Genomic DNA, 15,764 nt, shown 5'->3' with positions numbered 1-15,764 from the left:
GGAGAGGAGGGGGGATTTAAAGGCAACGAGGACCAAAAGCAATGAAGAGAGCAGATGAGAAGATTAAATGAAGGCCTCGCCTTACTCAACGCTCACTCAACACCAATTAATTTTCCTTACTTCCCTTATACCCAAGTTGTAACTAATCCGTGCTTTCACCAATAAGCTCTCTTTTGGTGTATCCGTCCCCTGTAATTTCGTACTTAGCTCTTATTTCATTAATTAAGCAATGATGGGATCATTCTTTACACTCCATCTCCGTTAATTAATTATTAGTAAGTGGCTATCTGAGCATCGTCCTTCGTCAAAAAATTTTTTTAAAAATTTTTATTGTTAATTTTTTTTTAAATTTACCTAATTTTTTTTAAAAAAATAATATATATATATATATTTTTATCCACATGAATACATAAATTATCTTTTGATTCTCACAAAATATATTTTATAAAAAGTAATTTTTTATTTATTTTTATGTGTAGATTCCACTCAATACCAAAATTTCAACAAAAACTAGTAAATATATGTATAACTATAAAATTAAATAGATAATAAAATATATAATTTTATATATACCATAAAATAGTTTGGAGTATACTATTATAAATCCGCTTTTAACCAATCTTCGATTTCTATAAAAAAATCAACTCAAATTGGTTTCGTATTGATTTTTGTGCTAAAACACTTATCAAATCAAGAGGTATAGAAACTTGTTTGATATTAATTGTTTTGATATCCCTATTAACCAACTCGTTTTGTCGATTTTTACAAAACAGCCATATCAAATTGATATAGATAGGAACATATTGAATTGTTTTGCAATCCTTATTAACTTACTCATTTTGTTGTAAAATTGATCTAACTAAAAAATAAAACTTTTAAAATATGAAAGAAAATAAACAAATTTGATGCTACATTGCCTCCATTAACATTATTTTCTTGCAAAAAAGTTTTTTAAAAAAGGGAAAGAAATATAAAGTATCAAGTTGATACCTTGAATGAGATGAAATAAAAGTCAAAATAAGTAAAGTTTATATAATAGATGAATGAATTACATTTTAATTATTTATAAATGTAGTATTTTTATTAAATTAAGATATTAAATAATAATTTAATTAATATAATGCATATATATAAATATAAAATAAAATAAATAATTGAAATAGATATATACACTTAGAACAAAACAGAAGACTTTAAACTTACCTTTAACCAAACCTCCATTTAGCAAAAAAAAATTTCCATCCAATCTCAAAATTAAAAAAAATAAAAACAAATATTGGGTCAAGGCAAATTGAAACCCATAGAATTTGAGTTGTTTTATCATCCTTACATCCACTTATTTCTTTTTAAAAAAATTTATCTAATTAAAAAAAGTCAAAAATTTAAAATAAAACCATAAAAATGACGAGAAAAAAAGGAAAGACAATGAAGCCAAATGAAAATGGCATGTAAATTTATTAAATTAAGATGTTAAATAATAATTTTATTAATATAATATATATATCTAAATAAAGAGTTTTTTTTTGTAAATTTTAATCGTGGATTTTAAAAAAGTAAAAAGTAAAAAAAATGAAACAAATATTAAATCCGGATGTGATACAGACACATTTGTATTATCATTTTTTAAAAAAATTATCAAATTAGAAAACAAAAAAAATATTTTTTTAATCAACAAAATCAAATGGACCCAACATTTAAAAAATATTAAAATATATAAAATTTATTAAATATTTACAAAAGAGAAAAGAAAAAGTAAATAGAAAAATTTTTTAAAAATAAAAAAAGAAGCAAATAACTTGACATATGGCTTACCATTGTTATCAAGTGGGTTAGATAAAATTTTTAAATCATAAAAAATATTTATTAAATATATTAATAAGGAAAATAATAAAAAAAATATAAATACACAATATGCGCTTAGTATCAAGTAAATGACTTAACATAATATACTCTCGGTATCAAATAGGTTGACAAAAAAAATTTTTAAATCTTAAAATATATTTATTAAGTATGTAAAAATAGTAAATAATAGAAAAAAAAACAAAACACTACCTTTAGTATCTAGTGGGTCCCACACAACAAATTATATTTTAAAAAATATTAATTAAAAATTTTAAAATAAAGTAGAAGAAAATGATAAAAAAGCAAAAAAAAAGTTTGGTATAAGTAAGTCCCGCCTTAAAAATTTTGAATTTTTTAAAAAATATTTATTAAATATTATAAAAAACTAGAAAGAAATTTAAAAAACATAGAAAACAAAAAGGGGGGGGGGGGGGGGATAAGGGAACACCCCATGGCAACCATTAGGGATTGGTACTGTACTTCATACATTATTCAAATTTATGTAATGGATAAAACTGCTCCAAGATGACATCGAAAATTTTCTTGTAAAGTGAAAATGCCCAAAATTTATATAATAAATTAAAAAATTAAAAAATAAAATAGAAATCTAAAAAAGTTAAAAAAAGAAAAAATATTTTTATAATCAATAATATCAAATAAATCCCACACAATTTTTTAAGTAAATAATTTATTAAATAAATAGAGGAAAATTAGAAAATAAAAATTAAACTAAATGAAAAAAAATACCAAAAAAACAAACGGGTACAATGTGACCGGTCTTATTGAAAGTCAAATTTACCAAAATTAATATATAAGATATGAATGGACACTCTTTGGCATTTTTTAACCGGTTAATTAATTAAAATTATGTTTTGAAAATGATGTAAGGGTATAAAAGCCCCTAAATTATAATTAAAAAATTATTCAAACTTCTTTTTTTTTTATTGCAATCAATCAATCCCTCTAATATTTATTTACATCCAATTAAACTCTTATTTTAATAAAAAGTTAACACCATATTTTTTTTCAAACTAAGATATAATTTTGTGTGACATAAGAAAATAGATGAAAGTTTACCACTTTGCATAATTAATATATGTGAACATTAATAAAATAAAAATTTTTCTCTTTTTTTTTCTTTTTCTCCTCTATTTTTTCTCTCACTTTCTCTCTAAAAATTCACTAAAGATTCAATTGACTATAGTTTAGGAATTGCTTGATTCAATTGTTTTGCATGACTAAATATGTCCAAATAAGAAATTAATTGAGTCGAAATAAAATATTAATGAATGATTGATTGCATATTATATATTACCTTAATAAATATTTATTAGACATTAAATAATAATATTATTATAATATTAATTTTTAGAACTCATGATTTTGGATTACAAAGGATAGGTAGATTTCTCGTACTCGTAAACTTTAATCATAAAAGTTGAACACTTGATGAACCTTTAGATTCTTAATTAAAGCACTAAAATATCTCTTAAAAATATCTGGATATATGATATATAAATCATATATGATTGTAGATAATGGATATATGATCATCGATGAAAAAATTTGACATAATAAACTAGAGCATAAATTGCTGCTATTTCATATATTGATGATATTGCGTTATAAATTGATGATACTTCATATTTTTAATACTAGAAAGTAAAATCAATGTAAAATATAAAAATATTATCAATGTTCAAAAAGGGAATAAAAAAAAAGGTATATTCAAACAAAAAAAAATTAGATGGAAGAAAATGAAATGATAAAACCAACATACATTACTAGTTCAAGTACATATCACAAACTTGTAAATATACTTGTGAAGATTTTGAACTCTATATGAATACAATAGGTCAATTTAATAAAAAAAATTATATAGATTTACTCAAGTGTGTTTATTAAATAAAAGTGTTAAAAACGCACATGAAACTGAATAGTTTTTCAGAAAAAAAAAAAGAAAAAGTAAAACTTTTCAGTTTTTTTTTTTTTTAAAGAATAAAAAAGTGCTTGTGTGTTGTTGTGGGTAGATTTAATAATTTATGTATTCATATCATATAAAATAATAAAAATGTTTGTATTCATATTATATTTTATACAAAAATTATGTGTTATAATTTGTGTCAATATATAAAACACGAAATACATTTTTTATTTATGTTAAACCCCTATATGTTTTTTTTCTAAAATTTTAACATGTCATGTTTACTTTTTTATATTATTTTCATGTCGTATTATTGTGTTGTGTTTTGAATTGTTTGATCCAGCTACAAGCATTTTTTTTGTTTTGTCATATTTATTCATTTTTTTGTAAAATTTATCAAATTAAAAAATAAAAAAAAGAAAAACAAATAGGGATTAAAGGTATATATCTTAATTGGTTCACTTTTCTCATTAAATTAATTTAAAAAATACAAAAAAATAAAATAAAAAAGTAAAAATTGTGAAAAGGATAACCAAAAAAATAAAAAAAAACCTAAAAAAGAGTTAAAAAGGAAAAAAAGATATAGGGTGCTAAATTAGCATATAATATTGAACTTAAAATAAAAAATTCTTAAATTAAGGTAAAAAACCTATTTTATTAACATAATACATATATATATATATATGAAACTAAATAAATAATAAAATATATATTTTTATATACATTTAGAAATGGGTTAGAAGAAAACACTATAAGTATGCTTACGACCTGATCTCTAATTTTTAAAAAAAGCTCGATCCATTTCAATTAAATCTCAATTTTTAAAGTCATCAATTTATTGAATTGAGATAGATCAAAATCTGTGATATGAATTATTTTAATATCTTTATCAATTAACATCTTGCGTTGCAAAATTTATCTCATTAAAAAATACAAAAAGAAACAAAAGGTAAAATAACTCAAATTGCATGCCATGTGGATAGATTCATATCCTTTTACAAAATTACTTTTATTAAAAAGACAAAATAAGAAAAAAAGTGAAAGTAAAAAATTAAAAAAGAAAAAAAAAGAAAACTCATTGGCGTATTACATGAACAGCTTAATTGAGTGGGGATTTGTTGAATATATTGTTTTGCCATTACTATAAATTAGTTTCTTTTGTTGTAAAATTTATCTGATAGAAGATTTGAAAGGAAAAATCAAATTGCATCAACGCCTATATTGTTTTTTTTAATAAAATTGATCTAAACAAAAAATAAAATTTATTAAAAAGTTAAAAAAAAAAGAAAAGAAGGAAAAACCAGTATATATATATATAAGATGCTATGTTGAGATTTTGAATATGTAAAAAAACTAAAATGAATCAAATTTATATAATAGATGGTCCATATTAAAGAATTTTAAAATTATTTTCTAAAAATGTTATATATTTAAAAAAAAGTAAATAAAAAAAAAGTGAAAGCGAAAAAGATATCAAAGAACTTAATACATGGCATATTTTTTTATATAAAGCAGGAATAAAAAATCAAATTAAAAAATTATTTATCAAATATATAAAAAAGCAAAAAGAAAAGGAAAAGAAAACACATGATATATTATTGGTATCAAGTGGGTTTTGTCATGACGTGCATGTTTAGGAACTCGATCACTTGGACGAAGTTTAAAATCAAATCAAAACAAGGATAGAGAGTTGTCACTAATCTTTTTTGACTAGGTATGATTGGCTGTTATCTAGAGAAATTTATCTTTTTAACTAAATTTTAAGTTAATTAAAAATTATTAAAATGATAATCTTTGGTTTGCAAAAAAACAAAAAAAATAAAACCGAGTTCGAAAGTATGATTAAATTTGAGAAATGTTTGGAACCCTTACAGCACCTATTTTAAAAATGGTGCCGATTAATCACAGGCTATCTTCTAGCTTTGATAAAAAAAAGTCTTAATTTTAATATTTAAAACAATTCCCTTAATTTTATTTTTTTGCAAAATCCTTTTAAAACATTTTGTTTAGGAATAAAATGAAAATTTTTAGTTTCAAAATTTTTTTGAATTTCTCAATATTTAGTCAGAATTTAAAAAAATATTTTTATACATGGAATTCTCATAATAATCGTTAAAATCTGGCATAATATTTCTTTATAATGAATAATTATTGAGAAACCCTCTAATATGTAAGCAGAGTCCCAAAATTATTTTTATTTAAAAATATTAGCTTTTATTTCCATTAAGAAAAGATAATTTTTCAAAATCACATTTTACTATTTTTTTTTTACAATAAACAAGTTTATGATGTAACATGAAGCAAATAAATTATGCAAAATACAAATAAAAAAAATGCAAATGACCAATTTGATCTATCTTATAAAATTTTTATTTTATTATTATTTTTATTTTTTAAAACATTCAATGATAAAATAAATTTTGTTTATTTATTTAATTTTATTTGTGTTGAAAATTTTTTTCTAATTTTCCAATATTTAGATGAAATTTGAAAAAATTAATCATTCAATTGAAAATTTTTGATAACTAATTTTGATAAAAATAAAAATGATGTTGCTTGGTAAAAATATGATTTGAATTCCCTCCAATATTTATGCAAGGTCTCCAAAATCATTTTTAAAATATTATTTTATTTTTCTTAAAAGAATTTTTTTTTTTGAAATTGTTACCTTGCTATTTCACATTTATTATTAATACAAAAAATGCATATGTGACAATATAAGATAAATTAAATGATGCATGTAATTATGTTTGTTTTCTAAACAGATTTTATTTAGGATGAAAATAACTTTTTTTTTTTTGTATTAGAAATATGTATTTTTAACTCCCTAATATCTAGTTGGAATTAAAAAATTGGTCTTTCACTTGAAATTCACATAATAATTTTTTAATTAATTATTTTTTAAAAACAAAGATAATATTCCCTTACAAACATAATTATTTGAATTCCCTCTAAAATTTAAGTAAGATCTTCAAAACATATTTTCACATGAAAATATTATTTCATTTTTATTTCTAAAACCTTTTTTAAAAGTCATTTCAAACCACAAAATTTCTATAGTTCATTTTTATTCAAATCTCATTTTATTTTATCAACTACTTTAATTATGCATAAAAAAAATTTGTTTCAAGGATGCATATTTTATGTATTAGTTTTATTTTTGCAAATCAGAAAAACATATTAACAAGCATTAGAATAATTAAATATAAAAAATAAGAAAAAAATAGTACCAAAATGAAGTCTTTAGAATTAAACTCAAAGCATCAACAAAAGAGGCCCAAGTCGAGTAGCCCAATCCCCTAAGACAAGTTGTGGGTTGGGCCCCAGGTAATTTAGGTCGAGCCTACATCACAGGTCATAGGTTGACTCGACAACTTCCTTCTTCATTTTTTTTCCTTGACCCCAAAACTCTTCATTTTGGAACCTTTTGTCTTTTCTTCTTATTCTTCATTTCATTTCTTTTTCCTTTTTTCCTTACCTTTTACAGTGTGTTTGGAACCTTCAATAAAAGCCCTCAATTTTTTTTTCTCTTTTTCTATTTCTTCATGTATTCGACCTCCTTTCCAAGTATCTAAGATCTGAATAAACTTGTTTTTCATAATTTCTAAAAATTAATTTTTATGTTTTATATATTTATTGTTCCATTAAAATTTATTATTATTATTTAATAATTTTCCAACATTTAGGTGAAACTATTATATTTCTTAAAACATAATTTTTATTCCCTCTAACATCTAGGCAAGGATTTAAAAATTTTTATTATTATCATTATATTTATTACTTATTTTTGTATTTTTTAATAAGTATGCTGGAATTAATAAATTTAAAATGTATTTAAAATAAATTACACCTAAAGTAATTTACATGGAAATTAAATTACATAAAAACTAAAACAAACATGGAAACTAAACTAATAGGGAAATTAAGCATGCATGAAATTTAAATTGAACTCAACCGTCATAAAAAAAATGTACATGAGTGTAAATATCATGATATATGCCTAAAAATAAATTTTATTAGAGGCAAACAAGTTCTATGCCTCAATTTTCAAAACCTTTATCTATTAATAATAAAACATATCAAAACACTTACTTCATATGTTGATGACTTTTAATGTTATTTCTAAACTAAAATAAAAGAAAAACAAAGAAAAAAATGTGAATACAAATTCTTAAAAAGATATAACTAAACTTTTCTTAAATAGGGATAGACTCACCACTTGAATCATTCATTTTTGGTAAAGAAAAAAAAAAGATGGAGTCCAAATAAAAAGATAGAAAAAGCAAAAAAGTGATTTAGGATAAGAGGTTGTCATCTTTCTGGAATTTAATCATTTCGTTCTATGTTCATCGTTAAGGTGATTTTTATATTTTTCGTTGTTCGATTTTGTATATATCTGTTAGCTTTTTAGGTGAGATGATGATCCAAAAAGGGGGTGAATTGGATCTCTCCAAATTCTTTCCAAGCAAATGATTTCAATATAATTGGATAAAAATTAAAACAATAAGCACTTTTGATGAAAATATAATGCAAACAATAATAATTAATGAACCTAAAATCAAATATAAACAACAATGAATTGTAAGGAGATAGGGATAGAGAAATCAAACAAAATAATTTATAGAGGTTCAGTCCTTCTCCACAAGGCACCTACGTCCTCTCTTCTTGGTTGTCCACACCAAGGCTTCAATCCACTATTAAAGAAAAACTCTTACAAGATACAAACCTATCTTGTACTAAATTTCTATCTTTTTCTCAAGGCTTAGATAATAACCTCTACCCTTACAATATCAAGAAGATACCTTACCTTACAAGATAACCAAAATAATTTTGCAAACTAAAATACTTTTCAAGGTTGAGTGTTTGCCTAATGAAGTACAAAGAAAATGATAAATGAAACACAACAATATTTTGGATACAAGAAATACAAAGAATATTGAATTTAAGCTCTAAAAACTCTTAATTCTAAAAGAAAATAAAAATATAACTTGTTAGCACTTGCTCTCTTGCTTCATCAATCTTCTTGGTGTGTTTGAATGCCCAATTTATAGAGAAATTGAGGAAATAGCCATTGAAAATGCTTAGGAAATGAAAGTAGCTGTTGAATGGTTGATAAAATAGTCGTTGGAGATGTATTTGCATAGACCCGATAGATCCCTTCCATGAGGGGATCGATCCTGTCAGTGGCTGGGTGGTTATCTCCTGTTTTGTATTCTACTCACTAATTTGATCATATCTTGAGTTATATAAAACCAAATCACAAACCGTTTGAAGATTTAGAAAGTAGACTTAAAAATATTTCTATCCATATAAAATTCATGACCTAATTTATTGAGTATGAATTATAGTGAGTTTTCAAATTTACCCTTTTGTGCAGTTTTTCTAACAACTGCAGAGTGTCTAGTAAAAATTCAAAATATTTTCTTAAAAAATTTAGATTTTAATTTTGTTTAATCCATTAGAAAGTAGACTCAAAGAGCTTTCCAACCATATAAAATTAAAATATTAAAACTTTGTGAATCAATACAGAAAAATAAAATAAGTTCAATGTTGGAAAACTTTGTTCTTGTAAAATAGCTTTCTTAAGTTAATCTATTTTTCTAAATCAATATTGTCAAAATTGTATTAAGCCCAAAATGAGTAAGTTCACTTTAAAAACAATAATTGGACTTTCATTTAAGCTCAAATAAATAATCTTTAAAGGTAGATTTGGTTTGAGAAATATGAAAACAAAGAAAGGTTTGTTTAAGCTTTGAAAATCATATTATTTATTTAGTACCAAAATATAAAACTTAAGAACATGCACTAAATAAATCTTTTTCAAAATCTTGATCAAGCTTATTTAGCTTAATGTTTTGTCATTTCAAAATAAGGATCAATTTAAGGCTAACAATATCTTTGCATCATTTTCATATTCAAGCATTTATAAATATATTTTGTGTCACATGAAAATTAGGAATTATGTCATTTGTTCAACAAGAATAATATCATAAGCATTTTTTGTTTAAACCTTTGAGAAAAAAACATTTGTTTTAGCGGGTACAACAAGCTAAAAATATAGAGGATCAATTGGAGGCCCGAATTAGTGCATTTGAATGTAATCAAAAGGAGTTTGGTCATGCCATTTAAGAGATGACAAAACAGCTCGTTAAGTTAATGAAAATGGTTGATAAACTCAAGGAATTTATTCTCAAGGGTCTTTACTAATTTCAACCAAAGTAAGTCCTTGAACTCATGTAGTCGTGATCAAATGATTCCTGCTAGACCCAGTACGTTTTCTGAGCATGTTAAAGCATTCAATGGTTTGATTAATAATGAAAGTTCAGTTGACAAAGACAGTTGATAGACTCAAGAAATTTATTTTGGTGCCTTTTCAAGGGTTTTTACCAATTTCAACCTATGTATTGTGAACTCGTGTAGTCATAATCAAATGGTTTATGTTCGACCCAGAACATTTCCTAAGCATGTTGAAGCATTCAATGGTTTGAGCAATAATGAAAGTTTGGATATGATCATGAAAGGGATGAGTGATCAAACCACGTAAGTGTCTGAGCTCCAGAATTTGATTTCCAGGATGAAGTTACTAGGTTCCATGCAAACTTCATAAATTGCTTCGACTTTTCATAGGATGTAATGTAGGTTAAGGTTCAGGGTTGTTAAAGAAAACGGTAGAAATGCCTAAATTAAATATTTAAGGGTAATTAAAACTAAGGACCATTCTTTCATTTGAAGTATTCACTTTGAGGCATATTCCTTGTTATTTTCTTGTGCTTTCTGCCCATTCATTTTCTTTCATTTCTTTCTTTCTTTCTTTTCTTTTTCTTTGTTATTCATTCATTCTTTTTTTTTCTCTAAGTAGATTAAAAACTTTTGAGAACTTTTATATGGTGTCTTTGCCTTAACACATGAGATTCCACATCATTTTTTTATCCCCTTAATGCATACTTTTTTGTCCTCCAATGTAGAGGTTGATTCTTAATTGATGTTTATTTTTAAAAAAATTTTATCAGGCTCAAAAAGGTAGCAATGGATAAATTTTTACATTTTTGAATGGCTGATGAAAGACAATCATTTGTCATTTGAAGCATAGTCATTTTAAATTAAAAAGCAATTCCCAATGGAAAAATGAATTTGAAGAAAGATTTTCATTTCAAAAGTTTTTTTTTTTAGATTTTGACTTTTGGCTTTTTCCTTTTGGTTTTTTTTTTTAAATTTTGATTTGTTAGGTCTTTATTTGGATTTATTCAAAATTTTTAAGTGCACGTATCATAGTCATTATTTTCTTTTCCTCTTATTTTTTTTTGTTATTTTTTTTCTTTTTTTTGACATTCCCTCATAACTCATACCTTAATCCATTTTACCAGTAGTGTAATTCATAAAAGATATCTCATTTTAACGAACCACCCTTAATGAAAGTCATTACAAGAAAATGGTCATATGGAATAAACGAGAAAAGATCCTGTGGAATAAACCCATTTAAGGTATCAGATGGTCTAAGTTACTCCACAAAAAGAGAATAAATGGGTTGATCACTTAAGTCATCCTAAGGGCAATGAGGTCATTCTTTTATGATCGACGTGCCTCCAAGACACTAGATTAGGACAATTTTTAGGTAAAGAATTGAAAGGTTAGTAAGCTTGAAGTTATTTTATCGGACTTAGGGTGGCTTTGATTTTGAAAATTTTTGGAGTTATAATGTCACATTGACACATAAAAATACCACATTTGAATTCATAAAAAAAAAATGTAATGTTTACCTGATATTCTAGGAATGCAAATTTCGTTCTTCATTTTATAATTAGCTGTTTCATTGTTCATTACCTTGGAAAAGATTATCACTTTTAATATCATAAAATTATTAGGCGAGGGTAAGGTTCACAAATTAAACTTTATGGCTTTTGAAGGGTCATAGCTGCTAAATGGAATCAACTGAAAGGCTTAAGAAAAAGTGTTTAGGTATTTGAAAAATTTTTAATAGCGAACGCTAACAATTATAAACAACAATAATTAAAATACATGTGTCATAACGTATAGATTTATGGAACTACCACTAGATATCGATTAAAAGAGTAGCTACCAATCTTTTTTGCTTTGGTGTGATTGGCCTCATAATAGAATCTATTCTATTTAAAGAGGAGTCCCAAGGTTGATTTAGGTATCATTAAATAGTAGATTTTAGTCCACGAAATTAGATTTTAGATTTGAGAGTGCGATTTACGTGTGAGGAAGGTTATAGCACCCTCGTAGTGCCCATCCAAATGATGGTATCAGTTTGATTTTAGATTATCCAAGCTTTAACCATATTTATGATTTACCAAAATATTTAATATTAAAAATTAATCTTAAAATTACTTAAATAGTTTGATAACAATTTAAGACAATTCTCTCACCTCAAGAGTATTCATAGAGACTAGTGTCCCACCGTGAAGAGGCTCCGTCATTATATTTATTAATATATTTTATCCAAAAAACTAATTAGTAAAGTCCTTCAATAGTTTGATAGAATTTACTTTGATGTAGATCTCCTAATAATTTGGTGAGATTTTATTGTAAAATATTTATAAAATGTATTTTTCAGAAAATTCATTAAATCTTCTAATAATTTGATAAAATTTAATTTGATATGCAAATCCTCTAATAGTTTGGTAGGATACATGAATTTATTTTAGAAATATTTTTTTGATTATTATTTTTAAATAAATAAAAAAATGAAATTCATAATGGCCTTTTAAAAAATAAATAATAAAAGTTCAATTTAAAATAATGAGTAAAATAATAATTAAAGATGAAAATAATAATAATAAGTAAAAATCTAAAAATAAAATAAAACAAAACAAAATAAAATAAAAATAAAAATAAAAAATAAGATAAAAAAAGAAAACCTAGGCTTGAAGCACGAATCCTCATGCGGGTCATTGGGTTCAAGCAAAAGCTTCACACTTCATCCGAAAAGTTCATCCATAATTTATACTGCTGATGCCCATTTCACCTGAAGCTGCCGAAGGAGCTTTTTACCAGGAGTTTGGTGATCATCCTTATACAATGATGCCGCTGACTCAGACTGTACTGTTTGCACAGGAATATGACCCAGTGATCGCACGGTATCCAAGGTCAGCTACCCACCACCAAGTGCAACAACATCAGCAATTGTGCTGGAGCCAGAGCTGGAGCTACTACAGCCAACAGCAGCAACATTTCCATTCACCCAGGGCCAGTACTAGTTGTGATGAATAATTGGATCAAATTCTATAGCTTCTTTAAGTGTCTATCTCCTAACACTAACACTAAGTGCTTCGATACACACATTGTCAATATTAAGTGCCTCATCAAAGACCACAACAGACTCCTTATACATTTCCTTCGATATAATCCTAGCCACCTTTGGATCCAGCAAATACTGATAGCTATAAACAACCACATTTGCAAACTATACCATATGCCTTGCCAAAAAGTAGGGACACCACCCTTTCTCCTTCCCAAAAGCCCTCAAATCCTGAAGGGAATAAACACTGGGTCGCAACACGGCGGCAGAAGCTGCCTTCTCGAAATTCTAAAAAAACTGACACGTAGGCACATTGGGATTCTCCGCCGCCATAGCTCGAACCCAACTCGTTGTCAACTTTTTACAACGGATATCCACCAAATCCCCATTCTCCGCTGCTAAAGCCATTGGGTTCACACACAAATTCTTCCTCGAAGAAAGCGTAATTGCAAGAATCCTAGCCTGGGGACCCAAATGCTTAATCTGGTAATTATGCAAAAGCTTTAACTTGGCCAAGGTTTTTTTCATCTCGTGGACAGTGCGAGTGCAATGATCTTTATGGAGCTTTGGGGGTTTGGAGAGGGAGTAGCTAGTGATGGTTTTCCCGGCGCCTGTGAGCATTTTAAGAAGGCAATGGCCTTTGGCGTCTAAGGCTCATTTTAGCTCGATCATGTAGGAGTATTATTCGAGGTAGATGTGGTCATAAGGGAAGTAGACTGCGACGTCTTCGATTCGGAACTTCATGGTTTTTCCTGGGTTCTGCATCACTAACTACACTATGTGTTCTACGCACAGAGGCATCTGCTCCATGGAATTCAGCTTCATCGCTGGCACACATACCAACCTCCTTGCTTTGATCATAAATTTATATAAAAATTCATGCTAAATCAATTCTCCTTAAATTTATGATTTTATTTGATTTAATTTTAATAAGAATTGATTCTAGAATTAAATCCAAAAAATCTCTCAACATCATTTTAATATGAATTGATTCTGGAATTAAATCTTAAAAATCTCTCAACATCATTTTCATCAGATTTCATTAAAACTTTTCCCTTTTTCTTAGACAAAATAAAATGAAACAAAAAATTAAGTTAAAATTTTTTTTTCAATTGGGCCCAATTTACGGTTGAAGCCCATTTCAATTCCATAAAAATTCTCAGACAAAATGATGTGTCTACAGTTACCTCTCTTTGTGCATTTTCTGTGGAATAAAAATTGTGCAAAGATAAAATATATCTATTTTGTCTGGGTTTGAAAGCCAAGATCTAAAAAGTGATCAAAGTATACCAAAATAGGAAAATGATTGAGACTAAACTATGAAACAAGAAATAAAATGATATGGACTGAGCTGAGATCAAAACAGGTAACCCAAATTGAATTGTGAGTCAAAAAAAATGAAATGATCTGAATTGAGCGGAGATTAAAATAGGTGACTAAGACTAAACCACAAATCATAGAAATAAAATGATCTAGATCGAGCCAAGATCAAAATGAGTGATCGAGATTGAACTGTAGGTTTAAAAAATAAAATGATCTAGACTGAACTAAGATCGAAATGATTGGGATTAAATTGCAGGTCTAAAAAATAAAATAATCTGGATTGAGTCGAGATTGAAATGAGTGATCGGGATTGAATCGTAGGTCAAAAAAATAAAGTTCAAAATTTTAGCTTGAAATCCAAAGATTCGCAATTTGGAAATTCAAAGATTTGTAAGGTTTTATAACGGAAGTCAATACTCTAAATGTCGCAAAAAATTCGCAAAGATTTTCAATTTTGCAAGAATGAAAGATTCACAAGATTTCAAGTTTCGCAGAGATTTTGGATTCTCAAAGGTTTCAAGTTTGCAAGATTTCAAGTTTCGCAAAGGTTCTAGATTTGCAAAGGTTTTAGGTTTGTAAGGAATTTCAAATTCAAAAGAATGGAAGATTCGTAAGATTTCAAGTTTCACAAAGGTTTTAGATTCGCAAAGGTTTCAGGTTTTCAAGGACTTTCAAATTCACAAGGACAGAAGATTTGCAAGATTTCAAGTTTCGCAGAGATTTTGGATTTTTAAAGATTTTAGGTTTGCAAGGGCTTTCAGATTCGCATGCATGGAAGGTTCATAAGATTTCAAGTTTCACAAAGGTTATAGATTTGCAAAGGTTTTAGGTTCGCAAGGGCTTTTAGATTTGCAAGAATGAAAGATTCACAAGATTTCAAGTTTCACAAAGGTTCTAAATTCGCAAAGGTTTTTGGTTCATAGGGACTTTCAGATCCGTAAGATTCCAAAATTCATAGAGGTTTTAAATTCATAAATGTTTCATAACAAAATTGAAAGAGTCAGAAAGATAAAGCAACCAAGACCAAGTCGAGGTTGAAGATGAATGATTGGGATGGTACTGCGGGTTAAGAAAATGAACTGGATCGAGCCGAGATTGTAAATGAGTGACTAAGATTAAACCAAAATTGAAAGAGTTAGAAAGATAAAATGACCAAGACCAAGTTGAAGTTGAAGATGAATGATCGAGATTGAATCATGGGTTAGAAAGATGATCCAGATTGAGCCAAGATCTCAAATAAGTGACTAAGATCAAATTGCGAGTCAAAAAGATAAAGCGACGAGGATCGAGTTAAGATCAAAGATAAATGATCGAGATTGAACTACGAGTCAAAAAGATGATCTGAACCCTGTCGATATATAAAATGAATGATAAGTGATAATGCAATGATGCATATGCATGTCCTATATATGA

General features: G+C 26.4%; 1 pseudogene; it reads right to left on the bottom strand.

Moving 5' to 3' along the window:
* Nucleotides 1-13,031: 13,031 nt before the first annotated feature.
* LOC149518742 (general transcription and DNA repair factor IIH helicase subunit XPD pseudogene) lies at nucleotides 13,032-13,866 on the bottom strand (annotated as a pseudogene).
* Nucleotides 13,867-15,764: the final 1,898 nt, after the last annotated feature.

Source organism: Durio zibethinus, chromosome 5, assembly GCF_047325235.1.
Source record: "Durio zibethinus cultivar Kanyao isolate XHJ-2024 chromosome 5, ASM4732523v1, whole genome shotgun sequence".
Lineage (NCBI taxonomy): Eukaryota > Viridiplantae > Streptophyta > Magnoliopsida > Malvales > Malvaceae > Durio > Durio zibethinus.
This window is presented reverse-complemented; position numbering and strand designations above follow the sequence as displayed.